The 14,737-nt window shown below is 36.3% G+C and overlaps 1 protein-coding gene across 5 annotated transcripts in view; it reads left to right on the top strand.

Annotated features, from left to right (window-relative positions):
* The window catches only part of DLGAP1 (DLG associated protein 1), a 402,137-nt gene that overhangs the window by 140,459 nt on the left and 246,941 nt on the right, over nt 1-14,737 (top strand). For 4 of the 5 annotated variants that reach the window (XM_077184530.1, XM_077184523.1, XM_077184534.1 and 1 more), the window contains one exon: nt 10,316-10,425. The exons of the other annotated variant lie outside the window; for it this stretch is intronic. The gene's annotated coding sequence lies outside the window, so the exon portion shown is untranslated. The remainder of the gene's footprint in view (nt 1-10,315; nt 10,426-14,737) is intronic. 5 annotated transcript variants of the gene reach the window in all.

Genomic DNA, 14,737 nt, shown 5'->3' on the forward strand with positions numbered 1-14,737 from the left:
TCCTTGACCATAGTTATGGTAAACAAGATAAAGTACAGAATACCTAAAAAGGTTTCACCTTGCTTGCCTTAAATTTAGAATTAAATCTTAAAGATAACTTCATAAATAATAAACAATTAAAACAATGATAATTCCCCAAACTAAGAAAAGGAAGACTCAGAAAAATGAAGTATAAAAAGGGCTGATAATGTGCCAGAGCAAATTAATTGAAAATTATAAATTAACTCTGATGGACTTTTTGGGCATTATTAGATGGGTTTAACAATGGTACAGCAGATTTTGACTTCTCTATCTCTTAGTATGTGCATCCATCAGATTTTTCAGCATTCTCTATAAGAATGAGAAAAAATCTGTATATGTCATGCTATTAAAGCATCTCTGCAGACTGTTCTGCATATACTGGCAGGCCAAAGAAAATAAATCCATCAAAAAAATAAGAAGCGGAAATGCTTCTCTCCATAAAGTTGCATTAAAACTTTCCTTTCTTCTCATATGGAAAACCTTTGATATCATAGAAATAATAATATCTTAGAATGTTAATATTCTTGCTTATGATGATAAATGTTAACTTAATTTTTCATCTTTTGTCCCATTAGTTATTTTTACCTTTTACTATCTAGTTGTACATTTAAACTATCCTTACTACTCATTGCATAATTTTGGAAGTCATAGCAGAAGTATTTTTTAAGTGTTTCCTTTTCACCTACATTTAGTCTAACTAAATTTCTTTCTCTCTTTCTTCCTTGTTAACTGTCAGGTGTTTAACTTTTGGCAGAAATGATGTGCAAGTTCTTCTACTCATCCATTGTGCATGTTTTCATAGAACTCAAAACAGTTTTCTTCTTAGAGCAGCTAATCTCTCTGTCCTTTCTGCATGTTTCATACTACTACATGCTTTCTCCTGCTCTTTTTCCATCACTAGGTACTCTCTTCCATTTGCTTCATCCATTTATGCATGATTTTGGACTTGGGAGAAGTGATAAATGTTGTCTCTTCTTTATCACTCAGCTCTTAAGTTGTTCTGAAAGCAGAAACTGCTGTTCCAGTTAGAGCAGGTTCTTTAGGTCATCAGAAAGCATTATCAGGAGCACCTTTCCACTTCCAGCCTTACTGCACTAATGCTGTTGCATCAAATGATTCCATTCATTAATTGGTCTAAGGCAGCATCCACCAGAGCTTGTAATAACACACAGAAGTGTTCTGTCACAGTGGATGTTGAAATTATTACCTCTCATTTGCAATTCAATGAAACTGTCATTTTTTCCTTGTGGGTCTGCCTCTTTTTGCAATATGTTCTCCTTAATACAAGCAATTGGGCAGCACTTTTAGTATCGTTCACTCACCTCATCTCTTGCATCTGTTGCTCACTGTGTAGCAGGCTTTCTGCAGCTACATCCCCCTGATTGCTTTCTATGACTGTTTTCCCCTTTTGTTTTCTCTAATTAAGGAAGTTCACTAGCAACATAGGCTTCACCAGTTTGCAGCTCATATTTTTTGTTATACTTGTACAATTTGCAGCTGTAGTTGAATGGTATATAAATGATTAATTAGCACTTATTACTGTTTTACATTTCCTAAGTACTGCACAAACTAACTAATCAAGCAGCCAATAAATGAATTAAGCAAAAAACAGCACACAGTTACAGGAGTTGTGTTCTGTCTTTGACATTCTCTTGCATACTATTATGCTGTGAAGTCTATAATCAAAAAAAACTATGTATAAAAATTCTCCTGAATAGATGATATTTTTTTGCAATTTTGTCACAGTAAAATATAATTGAAAACCAGTGCTTGTGTAGTTAGATGTAATAAACCTTATTACATTGTGTAGGTTTTTTAAAAAAAGCTCTTTGCTTCAACCTATGTTCCTGTTCAAATCACAGCAATATTGGCAGCCAGTGAGAGCAGCAATAGGCCAGCAGAAAACTCCTATTGTACCTAATGGGGTTAATGTACCGTATTCACAATTCCATAAAATTGTCTTCATATGCCCTGCTTATTAGCAGAAATAAAGAGAAGATGTTTTTTGGGTCAACCTGGCAGTGTTGTCTGTTAAATTTTTTTAAATAATAAAAAATTCATGCATAATAAAGATCAACTTTGTACTATGTAACTTCATTTGCTGAGATGTGCATCAGGAGCTTACGCTTGCCATAACTTAAGCCTGGGACGTATACAGTTATTTTGTACACTTCTGAATCAGCTTTGTTGACAAGTTAGTTTGAACTTGCTTAGGTCTTTTGTACTCTCTTTGACAAGACAGAAAAATATGTGGTTTTCACTGATTTAAAAAAAAAAAAACAATTTCTCTACGAACAAAAGGAGTGCTTATCTGTGCAGGACATAATCCCTACTGTGCCTTGACTAACAAAGACAGTTCAGTTTGGTGGGAATTCATGCAGGAGTAAAGTTTCCTCATTTTACCACCCAGTATAGCATGATGGAAAGATAATGAATTTTCTGTTGACAGCTTTTTTTTTTTCCACATCAAGTGCAACTAGAGCCTTGTTCAGGAGGTTTGAAGGTTTGAGTTTTAAGTACAGCAAATGGATGATGACTGAACATAAAAAAATATGCACTATATGTGAAAGCCATTACCTATACAGATGTTTTAACCATGGAAACTTGCAGGGAAAGCTTCTGTCATATCCACACAGTGATGTTTAGCTTTGGCTCCAAAGCAAGAGCAGAACTACATGGACCACATGAAGAAAAAGAGAGAGAGAGAGAGAGATAGAGAGAGAGAAATTTTTACCAGGATATAGTAAAGAGAAATAAACGTCCTTTTAAATACTTTGACAGATGATGTGTTACACAGATTGATTTCTGGTAATAGAAATTCAACCTTTATGGAAAGGTATGATGGTATGATTAGCTTATCAAAGTATCCCCCTAATAATGCTGCACAAGTAGAGTTCTTTACTACACAGCACATTTTCAACCAACTGTGTAATTGAAAGTTTCTTCCTGCAACAGCTGGATGCCATTTTTTAACATGTTCAGTGTCAAAAACTGCTCAAATGCCTCATGATTGCTATTTAGGCTGGAAGCAGTCTCTCAGCATTTTAAAGCAAAGGGATTTTTGATGATTGCAGGAGTAGTATTTCATGCAATAAAATCATGAGCTGGGCATGTTTAAAATTCATATGTAGGTTCTGGAAGATGTACTCTGAAATTGTCTACTTTTGACTGTATACCAGGAGAAACAATAAACCCTGGGGCTTTTTTATTGTCTTCTACTGCCCATCATGTTATTTTGGGGAATAGAGAGATGAAAATTCAGAGTGGTTTAAAAGCACAGTAATTCTTGAAGTGCTACTGACATATTTACTGCTATATGTGTTACCAGAAGGGAATTGATGCAATGTAAAGGCTGTATGAGAAATATGGAGACCAGGGTAATTTGGGAAGGACTGTTATATATTTCTGGAAATGTTACTTGAGGTACACAGGTTTTTAAACCTATGTTATGCTGCAACCACTTCTATGATGTACAGATACTTTAGTTGTAAATTTCAATTGTAAAATTCAAAATTGAGAGAAAAAGATTGTAGTTGATTTTTTTGTAACATTTCACCTGACTGTGCAGGTGCAATGCAGAGACTTTCATCATATATGTTGTGTGAATAAATATTCCTCTCTATACATATATGTCAGATGGTAAGGGTAATTGGATTCATGGGTCTATATACAGTGCTTCACAATGAATTTTTAATATATAATAATCATGGCCTAAAATTTCCTTACTTCCGCCACTTCCGTCACTTCCGCATGCCACTTCCTTCCTTCCACCACTTCCGCCACTTCCTTCCTTCCGCCACTTCCTTCTGCCACTTCCTTCTGCCCCTTCCTTCCTTCCTTCCTTCCTTCCTTCCTTCCTTCCTTCCTTCCTTCCTTCCTTCCTTCCTTCCTTCCTTCCTTCCTTCCTTCCTTCCGCCACTTCCTTCCGCCACTTCCTTCCGCCACTTCCTTCCGCCACTTCCTTCCGCCACTTCCTTCCGCCACTTCCTTCCGCCACTTCCTTCCGCCACTTCCTTCCGCCACTTCCTTCCGCCACTTCCTTCCTTCCGCCACTTCCTTCCGCCACTTCCTTCCTTCCTTCCGCCACTTCCTTCCTTCCTTCCGCCACTTCCTTCCGCCACTTCCTTCCTTCCTTCCGCCACTTCCTTCCGCCACTTCCTTCCGCCACTTCCTTCCTTCCGCCACTTCCTCCTTCCGCCACTTCCTTCCGCCACTTCCTTCCGCCACTTCCTTCTCCTTCCTTCCTTCTCCCACTTACTTCCTTCCTTCCGCCACTTCCTTCCTTCTGCCACTTCCTTCCTTCCTTCCTTCCTTCCTTCCTTCCTTCCTTCCTTCCTTCCTTCCTTCCTTCCTTCCTTCCTTCCTTCCTTCCTTCCTTCCTTCCTTCCTTCCTTCCTTCCTTCCTTCTGCCACTTCCGCCACTTCCTTCCGCCACTTCCTTCCGCCACCTCCTTCCTTCCGCCACTTCCTTCCGCCTCTTCCTTCCTTCCTTGAATCTGCTGACTGAACTGTTAATGTGCTGACAAATTGATACGCATGCACTATCAACCCAGTTTCAACTGTCTTAATGGCATGAGCAATGGAAAAAAACACATTAAAAAGTTTTATTAAATTTAGGGGTTTTATTTCTGTTAAAATGCATTCTTGGGGTGGTGGTAGATACAGAAAATTGTGGATTTATGATTTTTTTTTATTTGCCTCTGTTTGTAGTTTTCTGCCTGCTTTAGAGCCAAATTCTTCATTCACACTGCATGAAAAATCTCACAGTGGGGTAGTCAAGTGAGGAGCTGTGGAAGCTTCTTCTTATTAAGAAAGAGGTTGGAAATATTAAGGCTTTATATAACGGATTCTTTCAGTTACAATGAAAAGCAAATTAAAACCATTTACCTCCAACTAGAATAGACTGCAGAACTTCCCCCTGGTGCTGACGCGAGAACATTTCATAGAGAATATTTTATTCCTCCTGTGGATTGATGTTGAGGGAAAGCCTGTGCTTGGGATTTTTCCTTTATCTCATGTGAAGACTTATAACTCAGTTTCAAAAGCAATTAATATTTATGAGCTTGGGCTGAGAATAATACAACTGCAATGAGACAGTGAAATGTCTGCCATTCACACACTGCTGTATAGTGGTAAAAATACATATTTAAGTTTGAATTAATTAAATTGCATTTAATCCTTTCTCTGTGAGCTTGTAAACAACAGCTCATATCAATGCTAGTGTACATTGTTGGCAAGTGACATGTGCTGTCAGCATAATTTTAGACACATTTCATTTCTTGCATAGTGCTTATCTCTAATACAGAACTTTAAACTTTTTCTCATTGGTGTGCCAGCTGCTAAAAGCAGAAGGTTTTTCCAAAATGCAATTTTTTTGTGCTTTGTATGCACAAACAATGCATGCATGCAGAAACAATGGAATGCAAATAGTGATTGTGTAGTGACTTCCTAAGGCAGCGTAATTAAAAATCACACTTTGCAGAGGCCTTTAGTTGGCATTGATTTTAATCCTTCAGGTTAGCTTATTTTCAGTTTAAAGTGAGGAATGATCAAAAGACTGTGACTCTATAATTGGTGGCAAATACAATCAGGCTAAAAGTGCTCATCTTCTCAGCCTGCCTTCCCGAGCAGGATGATGGAAGATATGAGCAGCTTATTACTGGCAACCTGGTGCTCCAGTTGTCTTGGGGAAAATAAGTGGTTTGCTCTGAGTATGAACAAAACCTTAATGTGTTATTATTACTGTAGATCAGGAGCTGAGCTTTAGACGGTGAAATATTGCATTAATATTTGCTGTGCTTGGATTAGCTGAATTGGCAGTGCATTTAAGTAGGGACTTGGGCTTTCTTATTATTTACTTAATTATATTCGTAATTTACTGTGGCTGAGTACTCAGCATGATTTTTAATTGTCTGAGGGAGACTCTTAATTTTACAAATGAGGTTCAATAAATGTGTGTGATATTGCAGTCTTGGCTTCATAGGAAGAAGACTGAGTTTTCTGCTCATTGCTAAGCTTTATGGTATTCCCATTACTACTACACTAGTGTGGTTGTAATTAAATTTTTAGAAGTTCATTTGTGTGTAGTTACTAGGCAATGCTAATTTCTGCAGTGATTATTATTTTGCTATCATTTGGGTAGCAAATATGTGAGGTTCCTGCCCAATGCTTTAAAAGTAAAACAATTGTTGATTCTAATGGCTTAATATGCACTAAATCATCATCTGAAAGAGGCCTCTTCTGAACATCAGGGGTTATCTGCCATTTGTCACCTCAGGTACTCACCGTCATTGAGAGGTTGAAGTATCTATAAAGCCCCACTAAGTACAGCTTTGTAATGGAACAGATTTGGGCTGTTAATGTAGGTCAGTATCTTGATATTGTGTACAGAAAAATGGATAGTTATCCACCTTCACTGTGAATTACTTTAATAAAATGTAAGAAGAGATGAAAAAATAGGGAAAAAAACCAGGCAAAAATTTCATCCATTTCCTTTACAGTATGTATTGTTAATTAAAAATTATGCATATGAGCAGAACCTCAGGAGTGTAAAGAAGCATAATTTAGAAGAGAATTCAAATGGTTTAGTAAATAATAAAACACTTGAAGACCTGCCCTTCATTTCCTCATTGAAATTTGGTTTAATGATAATGATCAAAATGTGAATTGGTGTTCTGCACAGGAATGGTATAGATGTGATTAGAGTCTGTTTCCCAAACACACAGATTCACAGAATAGTTTACCTAGTAAGGAATTATAGGCAGTTATCAAGTTGTGGAGGGTCTTGTTCAACTGAATGTTCAGTATCTCCCATGATGGAGATGCCACAGGCTCCCTAGTCACCTGTTCTGGGTTATTCTTTGCTCCTGTTCTTTGCCACATTTTCTTCCAGGTTTCTTTTTAACAAAATCGATCTAAAAGCACCAAAAAAATTATCGAAATTACCATCAAGCTCAAAAGTATTTTGTCCCATGCCCTGTTTCATGCACTGGAGATCAAAAGAAAGAATATAAAAACATGTCAAACATATTGTCTTAGCCTCCTGATGTCTTGAACTTTGGCTCTTTCTGAGCTGCATGTTTCTAAACATCTCTAGTTACCTGAATTTAGGAAATTTAATTTTCCCACACTTTTTTCCTCTCTTGGAAGGTATGATTTTATCCCCATAACCTGCTGTGGCAGGAGTCCCACAGTACAAATGCACTTTGCAGAAAGAGCCACCCCTCTTTGTTTATTTGTTCAGCTTTCTTTCTTTGGATGCCTTGTGAAGGCTGACCTAAAGCAGAGGATAGACAGAGTTAAATAAAGTAGGTATTTATTAAAAGGCCTCAATGGAGGCCTTAACACCGTGGGCAGTACAAGAGCCAAGTCAGAGCTACACCCAAGATGAACTCAAAATGGTCAGAAAATGGATGACCAGTCCTGAGGTTTCTCACTTTTATAGGTTCTGGTTCATTAGCATATTGGAGTTAATCATCCAATTACAGCTTCAGGTTTTGAAGTCCCATCCTTATTGTTTTTCTCTCTTCAGTCCATGTTGTTTATGCTCTTGGGCCTGAGATTGTCCTTGGTCCTCAGCTAGAGAAGGAATTGTTTTGTCCACCTACTCTATGGAGAGAGCTTACTATCCCTTAATATGAAGCTCAGAACTACACACTAAAGCAATACAGAATCTGAAAAATATAAAAGCTAAAACCTGAGGCATCACTTTTTTGATGTGACTCTTAATCAGCTTGATTTAATGTCCTGCAGTTGTTTTCATAATCTTCCATGATTCAATTTCCTCTTTTTTTGTCATGTTACTCTATTCATTTGTCCCTCACACAGAAGTCATTCTGTACACTCCATCATCATCTTGCTTTTATGTGAACCTCTTCTGGTTGTACCTCTCTGATTAAATAAAAAATAGGGTAAGTGGTCAGAGAAGGCTGGCATGCATAGACACGCACAAATAAGAAGGACCAAAACATTTGAAGAATTAAAGAAATTTTAAAACTATTAGGTCAATGTTGATTTAGGTTGGGTTGTTGACAGGGATAGTGCCATCTGTTTGTACAGAATCTGAAGCACAGTAGTCCATGGCCATCTCTGAAAACTCTGTCATATATACTTAGATGTTTGCAGAAAGTTACTTTCAAATTTTCTCTTTTTTACACTTCAGGCACTGGCTTACAGTGTGCTTAACACTTGGGTGCTGCAGGTGATACCTTTACATTGCCTGCCTTCAGTGTCTCTGTCATCACTAAATACATCTGACAAGTTAAAACTTCTCTTATCCAGGAAATTCTGTCAGCTAAGAGAAACCCATCTGAGTCCAGCTTCAGCAAGGTTCTCAACCAAATCTTCAAGCATGGGAGTTTCAATGGGTTCAGAGAAGTCTTCACAACTCAAGGCTCCTCCTAAGGACATGGCAGATTTGTTCCTTTAGAGATTTATGTTTGTAAGCTAAGCTCCCTAAAGAGATGTTATAAGAAAAAATCAATCCAGTATACTCACTACAATTGAATATACTCAGTCAATTTTATACTCTCACGGAAAATCTGAAATGCTTATGATGTAGTCAATATTATAGGCAAATTAAAGCCTTCCTGAAAAGAGATCCTGTCAACAGGAAATCTGTGCATTTCTGAAATAATTTAAAGGCAGTTTCTAGTTCTGTACATCTCTCTTGATCCCGCTGCCAATCTGATAATTTTATCATCTCATTTTCCTACATTGAACATATTGTTTTCTCCCACTTCTGACAAAAAAAAAAAAACTGTACTTCTGTACAACCAACCAAGAAAGACCAACTGTAGAGAAAGAACCGGAAATTTAAATTTAGAATTAAGAAGAAATACACTAAAGATAGTTACGTACTTCAAGGGATAGGCAGGCCCCCAAAGCCAGCTCTACAGCAAGTGCTGTCATTGGAGTACTAGTACTAAAAACACTAGAATGTTTCTATCCTGACAGTAATGTCAGAGACTCTGAAGCAGTGTCAGAATTTAGTTTATCTTTGAAACAGGATTCACAATAAAAACAAAGAAAGTAACAAAGAGGAGGCTGCAGCTGTCATCTGTTTGACTGCTTTAGAGGTCAAGGAATTCCCAGGAATAATCACCTCTTGTGTACAGAGGCTATTCCTGTCCTCTTAGTGGTTACTTGAAAGAATTTCAATCCAAAGCTTGATGTTTACTTAAGATGTGCTTACTAAGATCCCGCTTCCAAAGGAATTTTCAGGTTATTTTTGCTCTGAAAATTTTTACTTGCTTTTTCTGACAACTAGCCCCCAATAGCTAATTGTGGTGTGAAAAGGTATTTCTTTGAATGAGCATCAAGTGATTAAAATAACTTAAGAACATATCAAACAAGTTATTGTAGTGATAAATCTTCAGTATAGTCCAAGGCTAGTATCAAAGCACCCTTAGCTGTGAAATTATTTTCCTTTAATATGCTTTACAGCAAAATTTTGATTTGAGATGTTAGCTGCTTTTACAAGACAAAATAGTCACACTTATTCTGGCTTGTACTTTCAAATTGTTCCCATAAAAAAAGACAGAATAAAATAGGCTAGACCTTTAGGTGATCAGAAACAAAACTTAAATAGTGAGATGACTCATAGAGAACAAATATAGAACACAGAGGAAAGCCATTTATTTTTGTTAGCCTCCATAAGTGGTACTGGAGAAATAGGAGAGAAAAACATGTATATGACTTTGCTTACAAGAGAGAGAAAATGGCTCATAAATAAGTATTTTCAGTTTATATAATTAAAAAAAATTATATATTTAAATGTGCAGTGGCTTCCCATTGCAATTTTGTCCCCTACCCATCGAATGCTGGTGTGGGAAGCACCATGTATACAGCTGGGTGGTTCAGGTTTTCTCACCATTCTCCTCTGCTTTTCCAGACACAGACAGGAAGATTCCATGGTGTTTTATGTAGACTGAGAAAAGGTTGTGGAAGGGAGCGAGTGGGGAGAGGTGAGCTTGCAGTGATTTACTGAGGCAATCACATGTAACCAGTCTTGGTATCTTTTGCTCAAAAGGCCAACAAACTCTTCATGCATTGTGCAGGGAGAGTAGGAAGGCTGAGATGGCACCACAAATGCAGCATTATGCAATCAAAATATTCTTTTTTTGTTGCCAGAAGGAGAGTTTGGAACAATGTGAAAACCTTGCCATGGAGCATTGCTATAAAACATCTCAATATTGCTGTGATTTTTAATGAATACATAGATCCTTGCCATGTTAATTATTTTATCTTGTTTCAGGCCAGTAGTTTTAACTCCTACACTTTGATTGTGTTTCAGAACAGTCAAGCATCAAGTATTGGAACTGACATCTGAATTAAAGAGTGTGCAAAAAATCTCTTCCCTCTTTAACTTTTGAAGCAACTAAAATGGAAAACTGATTAAAAGAGGTGAGTCCTTTCCTCTGATCATTCTCCTTGATCTCTCTCTGCATTGCTTTTATTCATTTTCTCCAGAACTGCCTCCTGCAAAGGCAGGGAGCCAAATGATTATGAACTCTCAACTGCTTTAATGGAAGTGAAGGTAGCTAGAAAATTACACATATGATAACCCATCTTTGTATTTAACTAGTTATGAGGGCTCTGTTCATATTGGGTGTCTTTCAATATTATGGTGAATGATTTTCACAAGTCTGATATTAATGTAGAAATGTATATATATAATATAAACTCATATAAACTTAAATGATGAGTAGAGCCCCATAGAGCTGGATACACCAGAGCTGTGGAGAGAGTGTAGGGAATGTAAGAGGAGGGATTGATTTGGCCTAGAGGAATGTAACAAAGGGGAGGGGTCAGAGAGAAAAATAAAGTACAGAAGACAAGCATGGCAAGGGGTTGCAGCATCTTGAAAGCAACACTGAAATGGCCTGGAAAAGCTCTGGTAGGGAAAAAAACTTCCTTTTCCACAGATATTTTTACTTGGGGTTTTTTTTCTGTTTGTTTTGGTTTGTTGGTTTGGTTTTTTTTTTTTACACTGAGAGACCTGATAGGACATACTGAAGATAAGCTGACCTCTAGCCTCTGGAACAGCAATGGAATAGCAGTGAAATGTCTACATATAGGGAATTATTGGTATTTCCCAATGTTAACCAAACAGAGAAAAATTTAAATCAGTTCCATATCCTGTTTCTTTATGACCACATGGAGGCTTAAATATATATGCACTAGAAACAGGGAGAGTTTTTATGTCTTTTTAAAATGATGGTCATTCTGCCTATGATTTGGCATTATTTTAAATGTAACTCTTAGAGCTATATTTGACTCACTACAGTTCAGTTACAAACGATTTAATTGTAATGTTAAATTAATATGTTAATCATATAATTGGTTATGGGTATTTTAGTTTAGTTAGGTATGATGCTGTACTTCAATTTGTAGATTTCCCTGAGTGGGGCATGAGTTTAAGGAACATTTTACATCTTGTATGAAACATTTTACATCATAGGAATATTCTTTGTGTCACTCCAGAGTGATATTTTTTCATTGCTTTCCATTGGTGAAAAAAAATTCAATGGATTCCTTACTTAAAAAATATAATTTCTTACAAATAGAATGTTATCTAATCATCCAGCAGCTTTGTCTTTTAGTAAATGTATTTTAAGAGGAGAAAGAAGCAAAGTGTTGAAACAATTCCATTGCCATAAAATGTATCCATGATGATTTATTTTATGTGGGATATATATAGATAGGTAGAGATATAGATATGATTCTGCATGTTATATATATATAAATACATATGTATTTATACATTGCAAGTACATATTTCTAAGGTACATAAACACTACAAAAAAGTAGGACTTGGAACCAGTGTGTATCTTCTGACAATGTGAAATAGATCAGTTCAGCTAACTTTGCCTCAGCTTGGCCTTCTGTAGAACTCTGAAACTTTATTGAAAAGATGACATAAGGTTTGCAGTGGTGTGATTTTTCCCAAGCAAAAGTAGGATTTTTACCTTAGGAATTAGTTTCTCTCAGTAATACATTTGCTTATCATTTACATATATTTATATGCATTTTCATACACACAAAAATCCCCACCCTATCCCCTCAGCTTCCAGTATCTTGGGTAAAAGAAAACATTATGTCATTGAAGAAGGTACTTTGATTAGTGATACGTTTATTAGAAGAACAGAGTGTGGTCCACCTATTTTCCTCAGGAATATGTTGACAATATCATTTAACAGTGACTCAATGGCCCTTGTGGGTCCCTTCCAGCTCAGACTATTCTGTGGTTCTGTGAATATAATGTTACTCTTTTGTTGTGAATTTTGTTCAAGGAAAATGCAGACAGAATTTAAAGATACCATTAAATCAAGATATGTTTATCATCAGGGAGAAGATGACTAGGCTTTGAAAAAGTCAGATAAAGAGAATCTATAGGAAATGTGTTAGGGATGTGGATGAAATTGAACTTTAATGAGACCAAACAAAAGGAATATAATTGATCTTCTACAGTGAGAATGTATTGAAGTAATTTAAACCTTAAGGTCCTCTTGTCTTAGTGGGAGACGGGATAGCGGATGTTTTGTATGATCTAATTATGCAGAAGTCTCAGGCTCTGCAAAATATTATTCCTCAGGGGGAAAGGACACAAGACAAAAAGAACAAATTTCCAGTTGAAAGATATGATGATCTTTGATGCAGTACAAGGGGAAGCATAAGGTATTTTACTAATATTCCTGGTGTGAAAGTAAAAGCTGTAATGAGAAAAATTAGAAAATCGCCTCAAGTAAAACACCCTGAGAAGGCAGAAAAGCTTGGATGAGGCAAAGGTACTGCAATCAAATACAAAGAAAAAACCAGATTTCTAGTGAAAATTGAAAAAAATTAGTTATGACTTGCTTGAGGTATTTTGAAGAAAAATTTAGGCAGGACTTCTTATTACAGCTTAATAGCAATTCCCTCAGCAGTTATAGAAAGCTATGAATCTGAGAAAAGAAATTAAACTGACTATGAGATAGACAAGTGATTTGTCTGTCTATTAGATAAATAGAAAGACATTTCAAATCAAAATTCAAATTTTCTATAGTCCTACTTCCTTCTCTACTTATGGGAAAACCAGGCATCAAAATTAAAGATAAGGACACCTCTTTTAAGCATTTTTACATCCAGAATGAGTTGGAAGTCCAGGGAATATCCATAATGTTTTGGGATGAGCTGGATACTAAAATCTCCTGGAAAATTATTAGCTTTGAGTATCTTAGTGACAACAAAAATTTCCTAAGTCTGATAAACCACCAGCGTAGGCATAATGGAAAATGGAGATACAGAATCATAGCATCACAAAATGACTTTGGTTGAACACTTTGGTTGAACTTAAAGATCCTTAAATTTCAGCACCTATTATAAATGTGAAGATCAAAAACTGCACATAGAGTGGTGGTGGGATACTGAGTCAAATACTGAATCAAAAGCTTCATTACTTTTATAAGTAAGGAAACAGTCATTAACTACTAAAAACTTCAGAGGCTTATGTTTGAGTAATAAAAAATTGTCATGAATTTGCTTATATAAGTAAAGTATATAAGTTAGAGGAAAAAAGAAAAAACAAAAAAAGAGAAAGGTCGATGTTTGATATAGCTAAGGACACAGACTTTTTTCCATGTCAGTCTGAAAAAAATGTGCCTTTATCACAGATAGTAGAAATAGAGGATAATTCCCCACAGCTATAATCAATATTGTATCAAAATTTATTTCAGACATGGATCTTTTGTCTCCTGCTTTTTACAGTTGGTATCATGTAGGTATTTATTGACTGAATTATAGACAAAGGTGTGGTACTTCTTGTTTGAAATCTAGACTAACCTTTCTTCTTGGTGGAAGATAGGCTATTGGTGCAGGAAATTGACCCAACTTTCCAGAAGACTCTATTTCCTACAGTTGGCCTCAACTTCTGTAAAAATAGAGAAACTTTTTAACATTCAGATCAGTTATTTTTTTACAGTCTTAAAAGCGTTACTACATTACATCTGCAGGATTTAAACAGAATAATAAAAAATTGTCCTTATTTATGCTTTAATACAAACAATGTCAAGGTACTAAACAAAATATTTTTCTTCATTTTTAAATAATTATTTTTTATTTAAAATATTCAGTTATCTGCTTTACAGTATTTAAATAAAAAAGTAAACAGGTTGATAAACTCAGATGAACAGTCTCTGGAAAAAAGAGATGAAGCAACTTCAAGACATCATTGCCTGATTCCCAGTCCACCTCCTACTGCCTTGATAAATTTGACATTTTAGAAAACAGGTGAAGAAGTGAGGCCAAATTCTTAAGGATTTCAGTCCTTTTTATTTATTTTACCTCTTCCTATTATTCCAATGGAATGCTAAGTGGTGCTCTAATTTTGAAACACCTGTCCTTGTGACTTTCTTTTCCTTGAGTGGAAGTCCCAGCCAAAATAGAGACACATGTGAGAGCACGACTGCTGACTGGCATCTCTGAGGCAAGGACAGTGCTAGAGATAGGTACCATCCTTATAAGGTCTCTCAGATCAGTTCATCCCTAGCTCAGGAAATACCAGAATTATTCAACTTTTTTATGCTTTTCTGTACTTTTCTTTAGCCATCTACTACCACTGTGGTTTATGCCAGTGGCTCAAAGAGCCTTTGAATTCATTCAGAATGGCTATTTTTGGACATGCACACTACTGGAAGTGGATGCCTGTAAGAAGCTTTCATGGTTGGACAAATAGTAA

The sequence above is a fragment of the Agelaius phoeniceus genome, chromosome 1 (genome assembly GCF_051311805.1).
Source record: "Agelaius phoeniceus isolate bAgePho1 chromosome 1, bAgePho1.hap1, whole genome shotgun sequence".
NCBI classification, from domain to species: Eukaryota; Metazoa; Chordata; class Aves; order Passeriformes; family Icteridae; genus Agelaius; species Agelaius phoeniceus.